We start from the raw sequence: 21,023 nt of genomic DNA on the forward strand, positions 1-21,023 counted from the left end.
AGGCACCCTTGGAGGCACTAGAAACTGCAAGAGGCAAGAAACAGATTGTCCCTTGGGGACTTCAGAGGGAGCATAACACATTCGTTGCTTGATTGATTTTGAACTTCTGGTCTCCAGAGGCGTGGGAGAACAATTTCTGTATTTTCAGCCAAGTTTGTGCTAATCTGTCACAGCAGCTTCAAGAAATTAACACAGAGGACATACTCTCAAAATAAATGCCAAGTCTCTATAATTGTTACATTTCTGCACCCATTTATAACATTACCAAAAACAAATTAAAATATAGACAATTTCATGTGTGTAAAGGGCTATGTGGGGCTCATTTTGAAGAAAGGCAGTCAAACAGAGTGGAAAGGATAGGAGTTTGCACTTGTTTCTCATTTGCTTTGTGATTAAAGCAAGTTAAAGAACTTTCTGGGCTTTGGTGCCTTAATCTGCGGCAGGAAAACTCCATCTCCTAACTTCTTAGGAGAGTTACTATGGTTGAGTCCACTTTCCAGGCTTTGAACATAGAGAAAATTCTTGCTATCCAACTAAAACCAAGTGTAAGATAACATTTGGTGTTTCTTCAAGTACGTTTTGAATAAGGCCCTTATTCAGGCATATGGAGTTCATAAACTCTTATCTATACTGTAGAGAAGAGGTCTCTGTGATTGCAAAACCTGGCCACTGGCTTCCCCTGCCGCTCATTACCCACCACCTTTCTCAGCCCTCACATCCAGCCACACTGCTCTCCTTTCTGTTCCATAAATGCCATGCCCTCTCCTAGCCTTGCAAAACTCTGCCGTTCTGTCCCTCCATTTGGAGTGTTTTTCTCCAGTTCAAAGGTCACCATTTCAGAGAGGCTTTCCCTGACTCCATTATCTAAAGTAGTCCTCCAGTCCTTTCCCCCACCAGTCACTTCCCTCTCCAGAACGCTGGTTAGTGGATTTACAATAAGAAATAGCCCTGTCGGGGCACCTGGGTGGCTCAGTGGGTTAAAGCCTCTGCCTTCAGCTCAGGTCATGATCCCAGGGTCCTGGGATCGAGCCCCGCATCGGGCTCTCTGCTCAGCATGGAGCCTGCTTCCTCCTCTCTCTCTCTGCCTGCCTCTCTGCCTACTTGTGATCTCTGTCTGTTAAATAAATAAATAAAATCTTTAAAAAAAAAAGAAAGAAAAAGAAATGGCCCTGTCAGGGAGATTGGGCTGCCATGCTTCTCAGACTACTTGTGGCAAAGGACCAAGTTTTAAAATTTCCAAAACGTCATGGACTGATATATTAATAAAATATGATAAAAATCAATAACAGAAAAATAAAAAGTTTACAGAATGCCAGCCCCAGTTTTTATTATTAGATTCAGTAGCCATAATGTTACATATCAATAAAAATAATCGAAACAGGGACGCCTGGGTGGCTCAGTTGGTTAAGTGTCTGCCCTTGGCTCAGGTCATGATCCCAGGGTCCTGGGGTTGAGCCCCATGCCAGGAGCCTGCTTCTCCCTCTGCTGCAACCCCCCCACCCTCCAACCGACTCATGCGCTCTCTTGCTCTCTCTCAAATAAATAAATAAAATCTTAATCAAAACAAACATAGAATAAAAAAATCATAAAAAATGTACACATTGTTCACTCAAAGTACATGTAGGCATTAATATACTGTGCTCTCCATTGTGGTAGCCCCTAGTCATATGTAGCTACATAAATTTAATTAAAATTAAAAACTTACTTCTTTTTTTAATTTAATTTATTTATTTGACAGACGGAGATCACAAGTAGGCAGAGAGGCAGGCAGAGAGAGAAAGGGGAAGCAAGCTCCCTGCTGAGCAGAGAGCCCAATGCGGGGCTCAGTCCCATGACCCTGAGATCATGACCCGAGTCGAAGGCAGAGGCTTTAACCCACTGAGCCACCCAGGCACCCCTAAAAACTTATTTCTTCAATCACTATGGCCCCTGTGATTATATTTTGTCATAATTAAAACTTTTGCTCTTTAAGAAGTGCTTGAAAGATGATGGAAGCACAAACTACAGATAGGGAGAAAATATTTGTAAAACATATCTGATAAAGGACTTGTATCCAGAATACACAGAGAATCCTCAAAACTTGGTAAGAGAAAACAACCCCATTTTAAGAAGGCAAAAATTTGGGGCACCTGGGTGGCTCAGTTGGTTGAAGCCTCTGCCTTCGGCTCAGGTCATGATCCCAGGGTCCTAGGATCGAGCCCCACATCGGGCTCTCTACTCCACGGGCAGCCTGTTTCCTCCTCTCTCTCTGCCTGCCTCTCTGCATACTTGTGATCTCTGTCAAATAAATAAATAAAATCTTTAAAAAAAAAAAGGCAAAATTTGAACAGCATGTCACCAAAGAAGAGACATAGATGGCAACTAGGTACATGAAAAGATGCTCAACATTAGTAATCATTAGAAAAATATGAATTAAAATCATATTTTTTAACGAAATACCAGCACACACCTATTGGGAGAGCTTTTAAAAAAGCTAGCAACGCACTGCGTGCTGGAAAGGATGGGGGCTCTCCAGCAGGCTGCAGATGGCCACTGACATCTTGGAAAATAGCTCAGCAGTTTCTTAGACAGTTAAACATAAATATGGCTCAGTGATCCAACTCCCTGGCATTCCGTGAAGAAAAATGAAAATACCTGGTTTCACAATACACATGATTGTTTATAGCAGCTTTACTATGAGTCAAAACTGGGAACAGTGCAAATGTTCACGAACAAATGTTCATTCCCATGACGATGGAATACTAGTCAGCCATAAAAAGGACAGAAGTACTGATACATGCAACACGCGGATGAATCTTAAGAGCACTGCACTGAGAGAAAGAAGCCAGACACAAAGGGCTGTACACTGCATGACTCCACTTACAAGGCATTATTGCAATAAGTAGAGAGACAGAAATCAAAGGAGTGCTTCTCAGGGGAGGGAACAGACTACAAAGCATACAGAGAGAACTTCTGGAGTGCTAGAAATACTCTGTATCTTAATCATGGTGATGGTCACACACTGGGTTCACTTGTCAAATTCGTATAACCAAACACCTCAATGGGTGATTATATAAATCATATCTCAATAAAGCTGAAAGAGTCAACAATACAAATTCTACCTCTATAATTAAACTAACAATGTTATCCTAAATTTAAAGGTACATTTGTTAAAAATTAAACTGAAAATGGCAAGTCTTAAAAATAAGTGCTTATATCAGATTTTTATATACTTTTCGGTAATAGTCGACAAGCTAACCTTAAAATACCACATATTTCACACTCTTCTACTATGACTTTCCACGCAAGCTGGACGACACCCAAACAAGTCTACACAAATGTTCAAGGAGACAAATCCATCATCACAGGCTTAGAGGCTGGGGCAATGTCAAATTGCTGTAACCGATTCTAAATGGTTACATTATAAGTACTCTCAGTTTTGTACTTACCTTGTCTCCGACAGATGACAAGCAGTTCCTGGAGGGGCACTAGACTTTTGTAGTGCAGGTCCACATCCCTCTTCCCTGGGATCAGTGGGCTTCCACAGCAGGCTGCTGCTTATCCTCGGTTTCAGCTCAGAGGCCTTACTGATCTCCATATTCCACCTCAAGCAGCAGCTGCTTCCCTGCCCCATCCCAGTTACAATTAATACAATGAGCTCATTTTTCCTTCTTACAATTGTCCCTATCTGTAATTAACTTGTACTTCGTTAGGTCTTCATTATTTGTCTCCCTGTAGCTGATCCTGTCAGTCCCGACTTTTCAATGTGCTTCACTTTCAACTTTCAAATGCCCATGTCTGTATTTCGGTTTGAGGGTATTTTTCCAGAATTCAGAAGGCGGCTCTGCTAGCTCTCAGGGTAGGTCCGAAGTTCCAGGGCTTACTCATGCCCTCCCCAACCAATAGCAGCCCTCAACCAGTGACTCTTGGGAGCCGGTCTATACCCACCGGCTGCGTTGTCTTTGGATGTAATGATTCTAAAGTGTACTGTTTTACGCCATTTCCCTAAGTTTCCCGTTTAAAACTAAGCTGTTGCCACCTGTGTAAACTGGTTTAAGAAGACCAGTTGCTGGGTTGCTGGTCCCTCCCTGTGTGATTTCCCCCTTTCCTACTAGTATTTTCCTGCATTTTTTTAAACCAGCTACTTGCTTTAGAGTCGTCTCGGGGTCTGCGGCTAAAGAAACCTAAATTAAGACCCTTTTCCACTAGAGGGTAAACTTCCTAAGGGCCTGACCCTTGTCTGCTTTGTCCACTCTGTGTCCCTACAGTCTAGCACAGAGCAGGGCACAAAGGAGGTGCTAATGAATGAAGAACTGCCCTGAATACTTCGAGAATGAACATCATTGAATGACTCTCCCTGCCAAAGCTGATAATGTTACATTAGGACCCAATTAACCGTCACTCTTTGGGGTAATTCCATACTAAGAACCTTCTGGTAAGAACTTATGATGAAACTTTCCCATATAAACAATAAATCATCTATTTGAGAATTTCAGTTTTTAATGATATTTTGATTGAGCTATAAACCAGAGGAGAACTCACAGAAAAATTGTAGGTAGCTCTACATTTCATTCCGGCAAAACCAGAGCTCTTCCTGCAAGGTGCTCAAGTTAGGGCAGGGAGAGCTGTATAGGAGCAGCACAAGCAGTGCTCAGGGCCTCGGGCTTCAGGCAGCCTTGAGTTTAGGTCCCAGCTCAAGCACATTCCTAGTACATTTATGATATTGAGCAAATCATTTAACCACAGTCACAAATGAAGATAAAAAATACTCACAGTGGGGGAGCCTGGGTGGCTCAGTTGGTTAAGCGACTGCCTTCGGCTCAGGTCTGGTCCCGGAGTCCTGGGATCGAGTCCCATATCAGGCTCCCAGCTCCATGGGGAGTCTGCTTCTCCCTCTGACCTCCCCTCTTATGCTCTCTCTCTCTGTCTCTCTGTCTCTCTCGCTCTCTCAAATAAATAAAATATTAAAAAAAAAATACTCACAGTGGGGAGCCTGGGTGGCTCAGTGGGTTAAGCCTGTGCCTTCGGATCGGGTCATGATCCCAGGGTTCTGGGATTGAGCCCCACATTGGGCTCTCTGCTCAGCAGGGAGCCTGCTTCCCCTTTCTCTCTCTGCCTGCCTCTCTGCCTACTTATGATCTCTGTCTGTCAAATAAATAAATAAAATCTTAAAAAAAAAAATACTCACAGTGGGGGCTCCTGGTTGGCTCAGTTGGTTAAGCATCTGCCTTTGGTTCAGGTCATGATCCCAGGGTCCTAGGATCGAGTCCCATGTTGGGCTCTCCGCTCAGCTGGGTATCTGCTTCCCCCTTTCACTCTCCCACTGTGCGCCTTCTCTCTCTCTGATAAATAAAATCCTTAAAAAAAAATACAACACAACAGCAACAGTGTTGTTGCAAGCATTAAGACCCAATGATGTACATAAAATACTAGTATGGAAAACTGAGATCATGCACTGGTTTTAAAGAAATGTATTGAAGTCACTTATCTATATTACTTAAAAATGCCATTAGGTTTGTTTCTGATTATAGAAGAATACGCATAGTCTTTTTTTCCTGGTTGAGTTAATTAAAACTAGGCTAAAGAAATCAGTTAGTAGGTTAATTATTCATAATACTCATGGGAAAAGTTAATCTCTCAAAATGAACATGGGTATAACTTGAAGTGAACAAATACAGTTCTCTACCACAAACTTACTAAATCCTGTAGTTTCTTGTAACAAATATAATATCATGAAGCCAAAAGTCCTTGGAGCTTTTAAAACAAAACTTTCAATATTTTCTCTCTCTCCCCCTTAGTAAGCAAGCTCAACTTTATAATGCCAATATGGCATCTAAGTCTAGATTAAACTTAAATTTATGGAAATTGGCACAAAAGTTTTTTGAATCTTATTATTTTAAAATCTACTTAAAGGCTAAAACTAACCAGTACTTCACATTCTTAAAGTAGTTAGGTCAACAACTTCTTTATTTAGAACTTTCCATTAAGATGCATGATGTGTAGTTTCAATTATAATTTTAATTAATACCAGCTTAAATAATTCAAGTTTCTTTTATAATTTTTTCCACAGTGTTCATTGTAGATGAATGTTTGTTTTTGCCCCAAATTCATGTGTTGAAACCTAATCCCCAATATGATGGCATTTAGAGGTGGGGGTCTTTGGGAGCCGATTAGGTCATGAAAGTGGAGCCATCATGAATGGGATTAGTGCTTTTATAAAGACTTTTCTTTTTCTTTCTTTCTTTCTTCTTCTTCTTTTTTTTATTTTAATTTAATTTTATTTATTTATTTGGCAGACAGAGAGAGAGCACAAGCAGAAGAGTGGCAGGCAGAGGACGAGAGAGAAGCAGGCTTCCCGCAGAGCACGGAGCCCAATGCAGAACTCGATCCCAGGACCCTAGGATCATGACCAGAGCCGAAGGCAGCCATTTAACTGACTGAGCCACCCAGCGTCCCCAGAAAAGTTAATATTACAAACGTGGCTTGCATTTTATTTCTACCGTACCCTGCTATTTTATAGGACTCCATGTCATCTTAAGGAAAGGTTGTTTAGCTGATTGGCTCAGCTGCATCATGAATTTCCAGCAGGACTGATGGGGCACAGTTTGGAAGAGGGTAGAGGAAGAGAGGAAACAGGGCTACACTGAAGAACACGGAGCCCCGAAGAGCCCCAAGAGGCTGTCATCGTTTTCATCATCACCACTATCGTTATATGACGAGTCAGTCACCCACCCTTCAAGCATCACTTTCCTGTGGTATCAGTGTGCAGGCTGCTTTCGCCTGTGTCCCTGTGGAAGTGGGCTTGCTTCTCTGTGGAGTGCGTTTCTCTTTACTACCGCCCCGTGCTCCCATGTCCCCCTCGTCCCCTCCAGTCCCACATCGCTTCTCTCCCTGATGCTACTCCCCTACCAGATCCTCAATTAGATACTTCTGTGAACCAGCCCAACTGGGGATGAAGAAGCAGTGGCTGCTCAAGAACATTATCAGCTGCGGAAAAGAATTGTGGACCACAGGACCACCGTCCTTGGTGCTCTCCCTGGAGTCAAGGGGTTTCTAAACTACTTCTGAAATAAGTGGACACTGTCCAGAGCTTATCTGGACCTTTCCTAAGGATAGATAGCCCGTACACTTAGGAGATCCCAGTGTTTTACTCAGAACTATATCCTTGTCTGAAATCTTGAAGAACGGAAAATTGATGGTCTCTGTCACTTCAGATCTCCAACCATTTATTTACATTCTACCCACTCATTTCGGGAAGCAGCAATATGAACTTTCTCCCTATAAAATATATATACACACACATATATACATATATATATATATATATACACAAAATATATATATATAATAATAATATACATATTTATTATTCTTAAAATAATTTTCATGTTGCTCTGAGCTTATACCATGTACCTTTTAACACTCATCTACTTACTCATTCACACAAACATTTAGCACTTACTATGTGCCAGGGACTCTTACAGTTTAAACTATATCTCCTTTATAAAGACTTCTTTGACCTTTTAACATTCATTACCCTATTTGGCACTTAATCATAAAATATTGATATTTTGCATGGTGTTTTTAAAAATTTGTTATATGATCATATTACACTTACATTTGCAACTAAATTCTAAGTTCCCAGAAGACCTGAGCTGAACGATAGGTCTTTCATCTCTCACAGTGCCAAAAGAGTGCTATGCTCACAGTAGCCATTTTGTTGGTAATAGATACTGGTTTGTAATAGATACCAGTAATAGATACTGGTTTGTTAAATTCTCAGTGCTAAATGTCCAAATGGGCAAATCCAGCTTTTGGCAAAATGACGAATTGGGTGATGGAGGCTTCTGACTCCGCAGAGATTGCCCCTCTTCTCCCTTCCCAGTCTGCACAGTCCCATTCCCACTTAGTGCACACACCCCCATTTCTGACTTTGTCCTATGTTTTCCTTTTATTTTTAGTTTCCAGGCTACTGTTAACTTATTTTTTTTTATTTTTTTAATTTTTTTAATTTTTTTTTTAAAGATTTTTATTTATTTATTTGACAGAGAGAGATCACAAGTAGACGGAGAGGCAGGTAGAGAGAGAGGAGGAAGCAGGCTCCCTGCTGAACAGAGAGCCCGACGCGGGACTCGATCCCAGGACCCTGAGATCATGACCTGAGCCGAAGGCAGCGGCTTAACCCACTGAGCCACCCAGGCGCCCAACTTATTTTTTTTTAAGATTTTTATTTATTGGGGCGCCTGGTTGGCTAAGTCGTTGGGTGTCTGCCTTCGCCTCGGGTCGTGATCCTGGGGTCCTGGGATCAAGTCCCGAGTTGGGCTCCCTGCTCAGCAGGGAGCCTGCTTCTCCCTCTCACTCCCTTTGCTTGAGTTCCCTCTCTCGCTGTCTCTGTCTCTGTCAAATAAAATCTTAAAAAAAAAAAAAAAAAAGATTTTTATTTATTCATTTGAGAGAGACAGAGAAAGCACAAGCAGGGGAAGGGGCAGAGGGAGAGGGAAAAGCAGATTCCCCTGTTGAGCCTGAGTAGGGAGTCCATTGCAGGGCTCCATCCCAGGACCCTGAGATCATGACCTGAGCCAAAATCAAGGAGCAGATGCTTAATGGACAGAGTTACCCAGGTGCCCCAGGCTACCAGGTAACCTTCTACCTTCATGCACATCATGGTGAGTACTTACCAGGCATTTCTAGCATGCTGAGGTTAATCTGGAGCAATGGCTTTATTCATTCATCCATCATATGATAAATATTTAATGAACATTAATTAGGTACCAGGCAATGCTGTTGGTACTGGGGGCATGGTGGTGACCAAAATAGGCATGTGGTCCCCATTAATAAGAAGCTTTCAGTGTAGGGATGATTTATGAGACTACCTTTTGTGGCCTCCTGGCACCTCAGAGTCCTGGGATGCTATTCTTGGTCACTAGAAGCCTGAAGAAATATCTCTGAAGGACCACCCTCTGCAAGAACACAGTAACCCTCCCCATACCTGGGCAGACGGAATGCTCTTCCTTCTATCCTTCTGTTGAATAATGTTGCTCTTCTGGCCTCTAGAAGGCATGCTTGCTACCCTACCGTGGTCAGATGAAAAATGGGAAGGGAATTTTCACCCTGCTATCCCAGTGGGATGTATTTAGCCTAGTACCCACTGATGAGCATGAATAATTTTGGCATTTTAAAATCCCAAATAGATCTTCAATTTTTTTCCCCCTGAACTGCATTTGTTTCATTTCTAGACTTGTATCTCAATTGGAAACCACAGGAATTTACCTTCAATTGCCACTGGGTTGTGGCCATTTCCTCAGCAACTTGATGGCTTGGGAAAACAGAAAACGAAGCATAATAGAAACCCAACCCACAATGCTTTTTAAATGTGCGGATGGCGAATTTAGTGAACATCTCAAAAGTGTTTTTAAAAGTTCTAACTTTGGCCACATATCCTTTCCTTCTATTTTCAACTCATGAATGATTGGCCAAGTTCAAATGAAGTCCTGTGGTTTGAATTAAGCTAGCACGTCAGAGAGGTCTGGCTCCAGCAGGCTCACTCCTCCCCACCACTTCCTGACAGACTCTCGAGTGTTTAGAAGTTATTTTTCTTTGCATTAATTTTTCTGAGAGGAAATCCTTGTGAGGAATCCAGTTGAACTTGGCTCTCCAATGTTTCTTGTAGAATTAGAAAAACAAAATCTGAGGTTACTAAGCAGGTTAATGCAAGAGAAGTCTGTGGCTGTTTCCTCAGAATAGTGCTAATGAGGCCGAGTCTCAGTCCGTAGAGTCTCTCTGTTTTGTGACCACAGACTGTACGCCTAACGACCACAAAGGGGATGGGATAGGATAGCGTGTGTTGTGTCAGTGCCTGTCACTGCCAACTGCAAAACAACATACAATGTGACACATTCTTGGCACATGAGAGCCCGGCCTTGATTGCTGTAGTCTAAAGCGATGCTTCTTAAATTTTAATGGGCATACATATCATCTGGGGATCATCTTACGGGACAGATTCTGACTTAGCAGATCTAAGTAAGAAAGAGTCTGGATTTCTACCAAGTTCCCAGATGCTGCTGCTGGTTGGCCCATTTTTTAGGTAGCAAGGGGCCAAAAAATATTTCGAGTACTAAGTAAAATATACACTTATTGGGCTTTTACACCAAGATACTCTCCTGGGCAGTAAAGACCTACAAATATTAACTAAGTCCCCAAGGGGCCATAAGAAATGCATCCGTAATAGAGGTGAGCCAGAGGTGGGGATTGGTTACCACCTGGAATATCTGTGGCGGTTTTTAGGTTAAAGGAGGAGTACAGGCCTATGGCTAGATGTTATTAGGGTCATAGAGCCTGAGCTTCCTTCAGAGTTCTGCCCCCATTCTCGTCCTGTGCACTTGGGCAAATTATATTTCTTCCAATATGTACACTGGAAATAATAGTGGTCCTTATCTTAAAAGGCTATTGGATGAAATGGGATAGCAAAACAGACAGCACTGAAGTCAGCACCTACCTGCTCTCTAGAGATAACTGTGAAGTATTGAGGAATTTTATGAGGTATTTTGGTAGCTTGAAATTAGCAACGGTGGGAATATTTACACCATGGAAATTGGCAAATACTACCAGTGAGGACTACTTTTTGTTTTTTTGAGAGCTAATTTACCAGCATACCACTTTGTATAAATTACCCAGTGCCTAAAGAGCTTGATATATATGAATACTATCTTAGCTACCTTACTGAATTCTTCTAGCACTTGTGGTCTGAAACACATCCTTTAGCACTGCATATTTTATACCAGTTTCCTTTTCAATAAATTCTATAATCGGTTCTTCTCAAGAGTGGGTCTTTTGAAACTGGATGCATATTCTGCCATATCCCATGATTGATCAAAGCCTTGCTTTTCAAGGTCTCCAAGGAAACTACTGAGCATAATTTCAGAATTTTTGGAGTTCATTGCTACAAGAGTTTTGACTCCTTTCACAGGAAAAAGTCAGAGTCCAAGCTGTACAACATCAGGATAGATCCCAAGATATTAACGTCTCTTCAAAGTTTGTTTAGTGAAAATCAGAAGAGGGAGAAAGGATGTATACAAGTGCTATAAAATAGGTATGTGTCCCAGTCACAAGTTTTCACACATTTGTCAAAATAGTTGTAGCTGGTAGCTTAACTGGGAAATGGCACCTGCCCTAGCAAGTAGGGAGGTAATGTCTCCCTGTGTATTTGTGCCAACAACACAGATCTGAACATAAGAGATCTTAAGAATCGGCCTCGCCATCTAATGTGAACGCCCTCAGCTCTTCTCTCCTGTCCCTCCAAATTTCTCTGTTCCTTCCCCTCGTCTCTCCTCAATCTCTTCTGCTGCAAAGAAATAAATGTCTTTTCTCCTTGAGAATGCTGGGCTACCGATAGTGTATCTCATTCTACATAAAAACTTCCCCTAGCAAGGCACATTTTGCACAACGGTTTAGAGCTCAACTGGAGCCTGACTGGCTAGGTTCAAGTCCCAGTCTTGCAACTTGATTCTGTTTAAGCTATGCCTTATTTTCCTCATCGGTAAAGTCAGAATCATATTAGGGACTTCCCATAAGGTGAAGTGAAGTAAATGGATTTAAATATGTCAAGCTCTTAAAGCAATGCCTAATACATAGTAGTTCTTATACACATTGATTATTATTTCCATCAATTATTCCATCTCTTTTGCAACTTCATCCTTTTCCCCCAAAATCCTTTTCTTTAGCCTACATATAGGCTCATATCTTTCAATCCTCAAAAAACTGAAACAATATAAAACAAAACTGTGATGTTTCTTCAAACAGGTTTACTTTTCCTTTCCCAGCATGCTTTGGGGGGAGCCTATATTTGCTCTTTCCTTCCTGACCACTTGGTCTGTTTAAATTTCAGTTCTATAGCTGCTCAGCAAAGGCCCTGTGGGCAGATACTGTGTTGACCGGACACCAGTTCTGACGGAACGGCTAGGATTCTCTTCCCCTACGGCTGCACCTATGGCTGGTAGAGTTGGTCGGTAATGCTTGCTATGAAAAATAGACAAGCTCAAATAATATTTTCCACATATCTCAGGCCTTCTACCCCTTAAGAAGCCAGGATTATTCTGGGGGTAGAGTGGGAGGAAATGTGGTATGGTGGAAAGAAGGGGGAACTTTGTTATCACAAGAACGGGGCCAAGTTCTCTTCTGTTCTACACATTGTTGATCATTACAGATGCTTTCCTAATACTTATTCAAGTACTCTGAATTATTTCCCAGCAAATCACTCAGGACTCATGCCTTCTTATTTTTATGCTAATGTATCAGTTATCCAGGTTGGTTCTGACACTGACAGAGCCTGAACAGAGGTCCTGTGTCTGAGCCTCTAAGTTAGGCTTTTATGAGCAAGAATGAGTAAACCCAGGGGCTTTGGAAGGATTTTGTCCCTGAAGGAAGATGAAGGCAGGATGATGAAATTGCTCACAGGACCCAGATCTGACCCTTTAAATAAAGAAATGGGGCTTAGATGAAATCCTCTCCTGTTTGAAGCCAGTGTGGTTTTTCTCTGGTACCATCTATAATGTATCTAATCTCTTTCTAGCTCTGCCTCTAATCCCTTTTTCCTCTCATGAGAATCTTAACCCTGGAACTCCTCCTGTTATATGTCTGGAAGAAAATTCTGAATGTTCCAAGAATCATAAAATACATTAGAGCAAAAAATTATCTTAACTCTCCTCATTTTACAAACAGACTCAGAGAGTTGATAATTCAACCAATAATTGTCAGAGAATATAATTTTCCTTCATTTGTAGGAAGAAAAAATAAGGAAGTTTGGATTATTGCTCTGCTGGTCGAGGCGACGTTCGGGTTGCATGAGTACAGCATCAACAATTTAGTGACATCAAAGGTTTGGGGATTTCCTTTACACATTGTCCAAAAGGATGTTTTCACATGAGCTTGAGCCAGAAAACAGTTTTGAAATGCTGAGTTGATACCCAGCAATCCCTTTTTGGATTTCACAATCTTTTTGTGAGACACAATTAAAAATATATCTGTTTTCTTCTCTACTGAAAGTGGCATTGGAGCGAACAGATTTATATTAAGCTCACAAAGCAGAGAATTAAAAATTTTAGCCAAACTGTTATGTACTGTATCTGATTTAAATTATTCTAAACAACTGGTTTGGTAGGCTTTGGGTCCCTAAAGTAACCATCTTTTGGGTATATCATATGGACCTAGGCTGCATGTTTCTGGGTAAAACCATGCCTGAGTCCTTCTTTGGCCGGATTTGTCCAGTTTGTCAGTAGAAATGTGCTGTGGAAGCTCTACATGTAGCAATATATTAGCCTTTAGGCAACTTTTGCTTGGTGGAACATTTCATCTTCTGTAGGATGTAAGCTTCCAGAGTTTATATTCTGACATTTCCCCTCCTTTCCCTCAGGGAAACAAATTCTGTTGAAATCCAAATTGAGAAATAGAAGGAAAAAGGAGATCTTAATTTGCAGCATGAGATTTTAGGCATGGCGAGGTTTTAGGAAACAAAACAATAATTTTTAAGAGCTAAATCTCAATTAATCTCTGAATCTCCAAGCAGACAACAGGCTTAAACTTTGCTTCATCCAGTTACGCAAACAAACCGAAATACTATGGGCATAGGAATAGAGTCGTCATTTGATTATATATTCTCTTTGTTATAACTTAAGAGAGAAAGAACATACAGGGAGAGGCTTTCACTATTTGCCTGATAAACTGAGATGTGAGAAAAGTGGTTTTCATTATCAGGCAACTAATAATTGATGGGAATAAAAGGTGGCTACGATGATCTCTGAATTCCCCCTCTGGCAACGATAGTCTCCATAAGAGGAAATCAGCATGTTTAAGTGCTTTTCATGTAATTCTGTTTGCATGCAAGCATACTCTTGTGTATTAAGTTCTACGCTTACCATGCATGAATAGAGGTCCAAATCAGAATTCTTAAGTTTTTCTCAGTGAAACACCAAACAGCTGAGTTAGAATGATGTTTTAGAGAAGATCATTCACTGACAACTGATCGAGAAGAATGTATTGGGGGCGCCTGGATGGCTCAGTTGGTTAAGCGACTGCTTTCAGTTCAGGTCATGACCCTGGAGTCCTGGGATGGAGTCCTGCATCAGGCTGTCTGCACAGCAGGGAGTTTGCTTCTCCCTCTGGCCCTCCTCTTCTCATGCTCTCTCTCTCTCTCTGTCATTCTCTCTCTCTCAAACAAATAAATAAAATCTTAAAAATAAAAAAGAAAGTATGTATTGGATACTCACTGAGCACCTGCCTGATATCTGGTGCCATTATTCACTATCCCAACATGCTTCATAAATGAGCTGCCTATTCTTAGACCTACTATATACCTGAACTCCTAATAATCAGAAAGGAGAAGTATTTTTCAGTCCAATTTCTCCATATGGATAGGTATAAACTAAGGGTACATTTTATCCCTTCTCACATTATGATGCTTCTAGACCACTTTCCAGAGCAAGACTTGTGTGTTCAGAAACTTTCCTGCCTCTTGGAGAGGTATCCTTCCTTTTCAAGGCCAGCATCTGTGAGGCAGGTGCCAGTGGTTAGCTGTTCTAAGACCCAGCTCTACGGTTAGAACATAATCATCCTCTGAAATAAGCAGATTCCTTCGTATATCCTGACATCAGGAGAACAACCAGTCTAATACTCTGATTTTACAAAAGAGAAACCAAGGCCACAGAGGTATGTTCACCCAGGCCAGTGTTTTCTCCACTGCTCCATGCCTACTCTTGCTCTGTGGGTGGAAACCAACATTGGCTAACTATCACAGGTGCCTTCTGGGGATGATCTCCTAGCCAAGGACCTGCAACTTTGTGAATTGGGCAATGTGAGGGACAGGAGTACTTGATCACACTTTTCAATGCAAAGATACGTCTACGACTAGATGTGAGTCAGCCTATCAGCACTGATTGCCTCATTGTGCTCTCAAATCTGAATTTCCTCTGGAGTTAACCTGGCCCTTTGGATCTCCCCTCACCTTTTCAATTCCCTTTAAGTCCCATGATCCCTAGTTGCTATCTGGCCATAGTATTTCACATGAAACTTTCATGGATAAAAATATGTTCATAATTAACAGATAATTTGCATTAAGAGTTTACTATGGGGCAGATGCTGGGCCAGGCTCTTTATGTGTATTTTTTTTTTTCATTTAATTCTTGCAGGAGCTCCATGAGATAGGCAGTATTAATAGCTTCACCTGCAGATGAGAATATTCAGGTTTGGAGAAGTTAAGTCACTTGCCCAAAGTTCAAGAGCTAGATTTTGAATTGAGGTAGTCTAACTTCAGGCCCAAGTCCTGATTTATACTATTAATAAACCAAAAAACATTTTGAGCATTGATTTTATGTAAGCCATTCAGCAAGGCTCTGTGAAGGATGGGGCTTCTAGCCCTGACGAGGTGTCTGGACATCTGAAGACCTGTTTAGCAACACATTATGTGATAATGCATAATAAGTAATAAGTCAGTAATAAGTTAAGGTGGGAACTTCATCTTTTTTTCTATGCGTGTCAAGGACCTCTTTGGCAGTCTGGTAAAACATATGGACTCCTTATCAGGATAAATGCATAAAATAAAAAGCACAGAATTGCAAAGGAAACCAATTACATACCAACATAGAACAAAAAGTTTTAAAATGTTGTTGTATGGTGGTGTGTAAACTTCTGTACTAACACATCATGAACATCACCATTGTGAGAACCAGTGACATGGAGAGGAAAGAGCAGCGGGCAGCGAGGGGCCAGAGCTACAGCGAACCAAGTGGATATGGGGCCCAAACTGCTTCTCACACCTCTTCAGTTCACCCAACCCTAGGCTTCATTCCCAGAGATTGTAAACTGTGCGTATTTTCACTGGGCCATGCATGTCCACACACTAGTTTTTCTCATTGCTCCATAATAAGTAGATTTTCTCATGGCTCACTAAATAGACACATTTTGGCACCGTTATTACATCTACTGACACTCAAGTCCCACATCTCAGAGAGGGATTTTAGTTCTTTTTTTTTTTTTAACTTTATTTTTTATAAACATATAATATATTTTTATCCCCAGGGGTACAGGTCTGTGAATCGCCAGGTTTACACACTTCACAGCACTCACCATAGCACATACCCTCCCCAATGTCCATAATCCCACCCCCACTCAGAGAGGGATTTTTAAAAGGCTGTGCAGGCAGGTTTCTCCGACATTTCTTCATCAAAAAGCAATTTTAAAACCACGGTTTTAAATACCAAGAAATGAATTTGGATAGATTTCAATAATTGCAAACAGTCATGTTTAATTCCAAGAGTGAGGTTTCTGTGATAGGCTTTCACTTTTTGCAGCAGGCTGGTGAAAGTTTCTTATGTATTTACAATGGGGAATTAAAATTCATTTCACTGCAATATGAAAACCTTTAAGAGAAACCTCACTCTTTGAATTTAACCAGGCTGTTTATAATTATTCACACTTATTTTAATTCACTTTCTGGTATTTAGAGCTGCGGTTTTGCAATTGTTTTTTTTCCAGGAGAAATACGGGTGTTTCTGGACTATGAACAACATATGGTCTCAAGATGTGGTTTTAATTTGCATTTCCCTCATGGGTAATGATGCTGAGCACCTTCTCATTTGCAATTTGACCATTTTGATATCTTTGTGAAGTGCCTGCTCAGGATTCTTGTCCAGTTTTAAAAATCATGCTATTGTTTTCTTATGGATTTGTAGAATGCTTAAAAAGATATTCTTGATATAAATCCTTTGTTAGATGTCTGTGTGTGTGCATGCCAATCTAGGGTTTGGTTTTCTATTTTCTTAACAGTGTCATTTATTGAATGGAATTTCTTAATTTAATTAAATCCCATTTGTCGGAATTGTCTGTGTCCTATTTAAGAAACTGTGGCCTCCCCTGGGGTCCTGAAGATGTTTCTCGTGTTTTCTTCTACAAGTTTGGTTGTTTTACTTTTCAACTTTAAGTATATGATCCATCTTGAATGAATTTTTGTATATGGTTTGAGGTGAGGTCCAAGCTCCTTTTTTTCCACTTGAGCCAGCGCTATTTATTGAAAAGACTGTCTGTCCTTCTTTGAATTGCTGTGGTGTCCTTGTCATGAAGGAAGTGACTGATCATATGGATTTGGAGCTGTTAAACTGTATTCTGTTCCACTGTCTACTGTCTATTCTTATACTAATACCACACGCTTTTAATTACTCTAGCTTTGATATCTGGTTTTGTTTTTCTCTTTCAAGACTGCCTCAGTTCTTTTAGATCCTCTGTATTTCCATATACGTATTACAAGTAGCTTGTCAGTTTCTACCAATTTAAAAAAGCTGCTAAGATTTTTGTTGGGATTGTACTGACTCTAGAGATGAATGTGGAAAGAATTGATATCTTAACAATGTTACATCCTTGAATCCCATGTTCATGTTATCTTCCTTCATTTATTGAGGTCTTCTTTTACTTCTCTTAGTATATTTTTGTAATTTTAAGTGCAGGACTACTATATATCCTTCATTAGATCTATAACTGATGTTTTTGGTGCTCTTAAAATTTTACTGTTTGCTTCTTTTTAAAAATAGATTTATTTTCCTGTTGGAATTCTCCAACTTCTCTTCTACCATTTCCTACATTTTCTTGAACATATTAACCATGATTATTTTATTTTTATTTTTTTTTAAGATTTTATTTATTATTTGACACACAGAGAGACAGAGCAATAGAGGGAACACAAGCGGAGGAGTGGGAGAGGAAGAAGCAGGCTTCCCAGTGAGCAGGGAGCCCAATGCAGGGCTCAATCCCAGGACTCTGGGATCATGACCTGAGCTGAAGGCAATCGCCCAACCAACTGAGCCACCCAGGCGCCCCTCATGGTTATTTTAAACTACCTGTGGGCTAATGTCAATATCTGAATCACTTAAAACTCTTTTTCTATTATCCATATTTTTAAACTTGGATTTTAGCAGTTCAATCCCCTATGTTTTCACATGCATCATCATTTCTGCTTATATGCCAGACATCAATGAAAAATTATAAAGACTTGAGATAATGTCACCCTCTTCCAAGATTGCTTTCTTCTGGCAGGTAGATAGTCAAGATCTTGAGAAAACTTGATTTTAGCTTCTTGGAGCTAGTCCATTTCAGTGTTTTCCTAACTCCTATGGATTGGTCCTTATTCATATAGCATGCCTCTTATTCTTAGGGCATGACCCTTCCGAGGTTTCAGTTCAAAGCCTGGGATTTGTACCGAGCTTAGTAAGGCTTTCGTGATGACTTCTGCCTCCCCAGTACTACTGAGATCTCTGATTTCAGAGGGGATGTATATGCAGAATTTCAGTGTCCTTCTCTGCTCACCTCTCTTCTCCAGGACTTGGCTCCCTTAGTAGCAAACTCCAAGCTGCTCCAAATTCTGACTTCTGCCTCTTCAGTCCAAGGAGACTCTGGTTGTATGCCCCCATTCTGCAATTTGCAAATGTCTGTAGGAAAATATCTGGGAAGAATGTGGAACTCACGTTATGGACTTTCTTTCAAGTCTGGTCTGGATTTGCTGTCTCCAGAGACTTCAGACAATTGCTTTAGATATTTTGTGCAATATTTAGGTTGTTTTTGAAGATAGTGGAAGTATGATGCCAGCTACAACTGTGTAAAGCAGAACTACTTTTCTGGGAAAACAAAACAAAACTTGTGCTAAGTCCCTTTCCCAGAGGGTATCACCTCATCTAAGATTGGAGGTCAGGGTGGGATGTAGGGAAAAACAAGAAAAGATCAATTATTATTCATTCAGGAAGAACTGTGCTGGGAAATGGAGCTTTGACAATGCACAAATGGCCTCCTAACCTTTGAAAACATGTTGAAGATTATATTTAAATGATTAACCCTGATAAGTCAATGAATCAGAACTCATGCTGCTTCCTACTCATTTTTGAAGGAAAAAAGCCGAAACCATGTATGGCTCCACAACTTTCCTCTGAAAATTGTTTTTAAGAATAAGTTGTCATGTTTTTATTTCTTAGTTGGGCATATCCGCAGTGTTCAACATTGATCAAAAGTAAAAGCATTTGTAACCATTACTGTCCTAGAACTTTGTGATAAGAGTAATTTAGGGCAGTCTTCTCTTAAGAATTCATGGCAAGAAAGTTTTATAAGCAATGTAGGGAGGGTGAATCAGAGAGGAAAAGAGCAGATAAGAAATTCTTTTTTAAAAATTTTTGAAAAAATTTTATTTGTTTGAGATAGAGTGAGTGAGAGAGAGCACAAGTGGTGGGGAGGGGCAGAGCCAGGAGCTACATGTGGAGCTCAATGCGGGGCTCAATCCCAGGACCCCGAGATCATGACCTGAGCTGAAGGCAGACCCTTAACTGACTGAGCCACCCAGCCACCCCAAGAGTAGATAGGAAATTCTTAAGGAGGTGGGTTCCTCAGATCTGGAAGAACGTTGGTATAAAGAACAGGAATGGCTATAAGAGTCATCCCAGGAATGATTCAGTCCAGTTTTCTCTGTCTCCTCTTCTAGTTAGTAACTCTTCAGTCACTAACTGGATTTGCTGTCTCCAGAGACTTCAGACAATTGCTCCAGGCAGCAGGGTCCCGATGCTGCTCAGGGTACCCACTCCTGTGCTTATAGGCCTGTCCAGAGGACCTGAACTGGGAGTGAGGGTGTGGGTAGGAGGGTGGGAAAATTAAGAGGTAGATCTGCTATTTGCTAGATGTGTGAACTTCACCAAGTTACTTAATCAATCTGTTAAGAAGCTTTTCATTGCAAGTAGTAGGAAACTAAGCCTCAAAGGCTTAAAAAGAAGAATAACTCACTATCTTGTATATTAAGAAGTCTAGGATAGAAATTCTGTAGGATTGGTTGATTCAAAAGCTTGATAACAACACAATGCAGGTTCTGTCTGTCTTTCTACTCTGCCATCTTATGTATTGGTATTGTCTTTAGCTATTTGATTTCCTGAGTTACATCCAGACACAATACCTGAAGAAAAAAATGGAAAATTTCCTTCCTATGTATCTCTTTTTATTAGCTAGTAATCCTTTCCTAGGATCCCCCCAGCACACCTCATTTCATGATTTGTTGAACATAACTAGGTCCCTTGTTCCCACCTAAGCCAATCTCCAGTAAGAAGCAGAGATTCCTGTGACTGGCCTGCAGAAATTGTATTTAAGCCAAAGCCTGGGGAGAGATGGGCATTTGAATAAAAGTGAACTCTGCCCAAAGGAAAGGAGGGTATTAGGTAGATAACCACTGGCGTCTATTATACTTGAATTTGCTGAGCCTTATTTTCCTCATCTGCAACATGAAGAATTTGGCTTTTGGAATTGTTATAAAGCTGAAACACAAGAATCCATCGGTTATTCCTCCAAAAATTCCCTCTAGACTTGTATTCCTATATAACTTCTGAAATCGTGCCCCATAGGATTAAGGAGGTTGAGACTAACAGAAAAATTAAAGCTTGTTTTCCAGAGACTTGTTTCTCCCTAATCAGCTATTATTTCTTTTCAGACCCCACTAACAAATCCACTAGCTGTCTCCACAGAGGCCTGGGCTGACACAGACCAAGGTCACCGATTCAATTCTAGCCTATGAACAAGCTAGGCTCTGAATTCCTTCCCAGAGATAAGGAGTTCTAGACCCCATCCAGTTTATACCAACTTTGGGAGGATGAGCACAACATTCTCCTTGTTTTACAGATCACCTCCTGATGTCAGGGCCTTAAATTTTGCCTCATTTCAGTGTTAAATCTCCACCCCAAAGTGAATATGGGAAGTATGTTACAAACATGTTTGCTCAATGCGGATGCTCCATCCTTCGTCATGGATAGTATTATATTTCCTAACCTTTTTCTCCAACATGTGCATAATCCCAACCGTTACAAATGTAAAACTTGCTCTAATCCCAGAGAGGGGAGGTGGATTTGAAGCTTGACCTTCCATCTCCACAGCGGGTTCTCTCTGCAGTAAACCCTTTCTTCGCTGTCTCAGTGATCAGCTTTGCCGCATGTCAGGCATATGAACTTGGTTTTGGTTACCACTCTGCTCTACTGATAATACCT

This window comes from Lutra lutra, chromosome 5 (genome assembly GCF_902655055.1).
Source record: "Lutra lutra chromosome 5, mLutLut1.2, whole genome shotgun sequence".
Classification (NCBI taxonomy): Eukaryota; Metazoa; Chordata; class Mammalia; order Carnivora; family Mustelidae; genus Lutra; species Lutra lutra.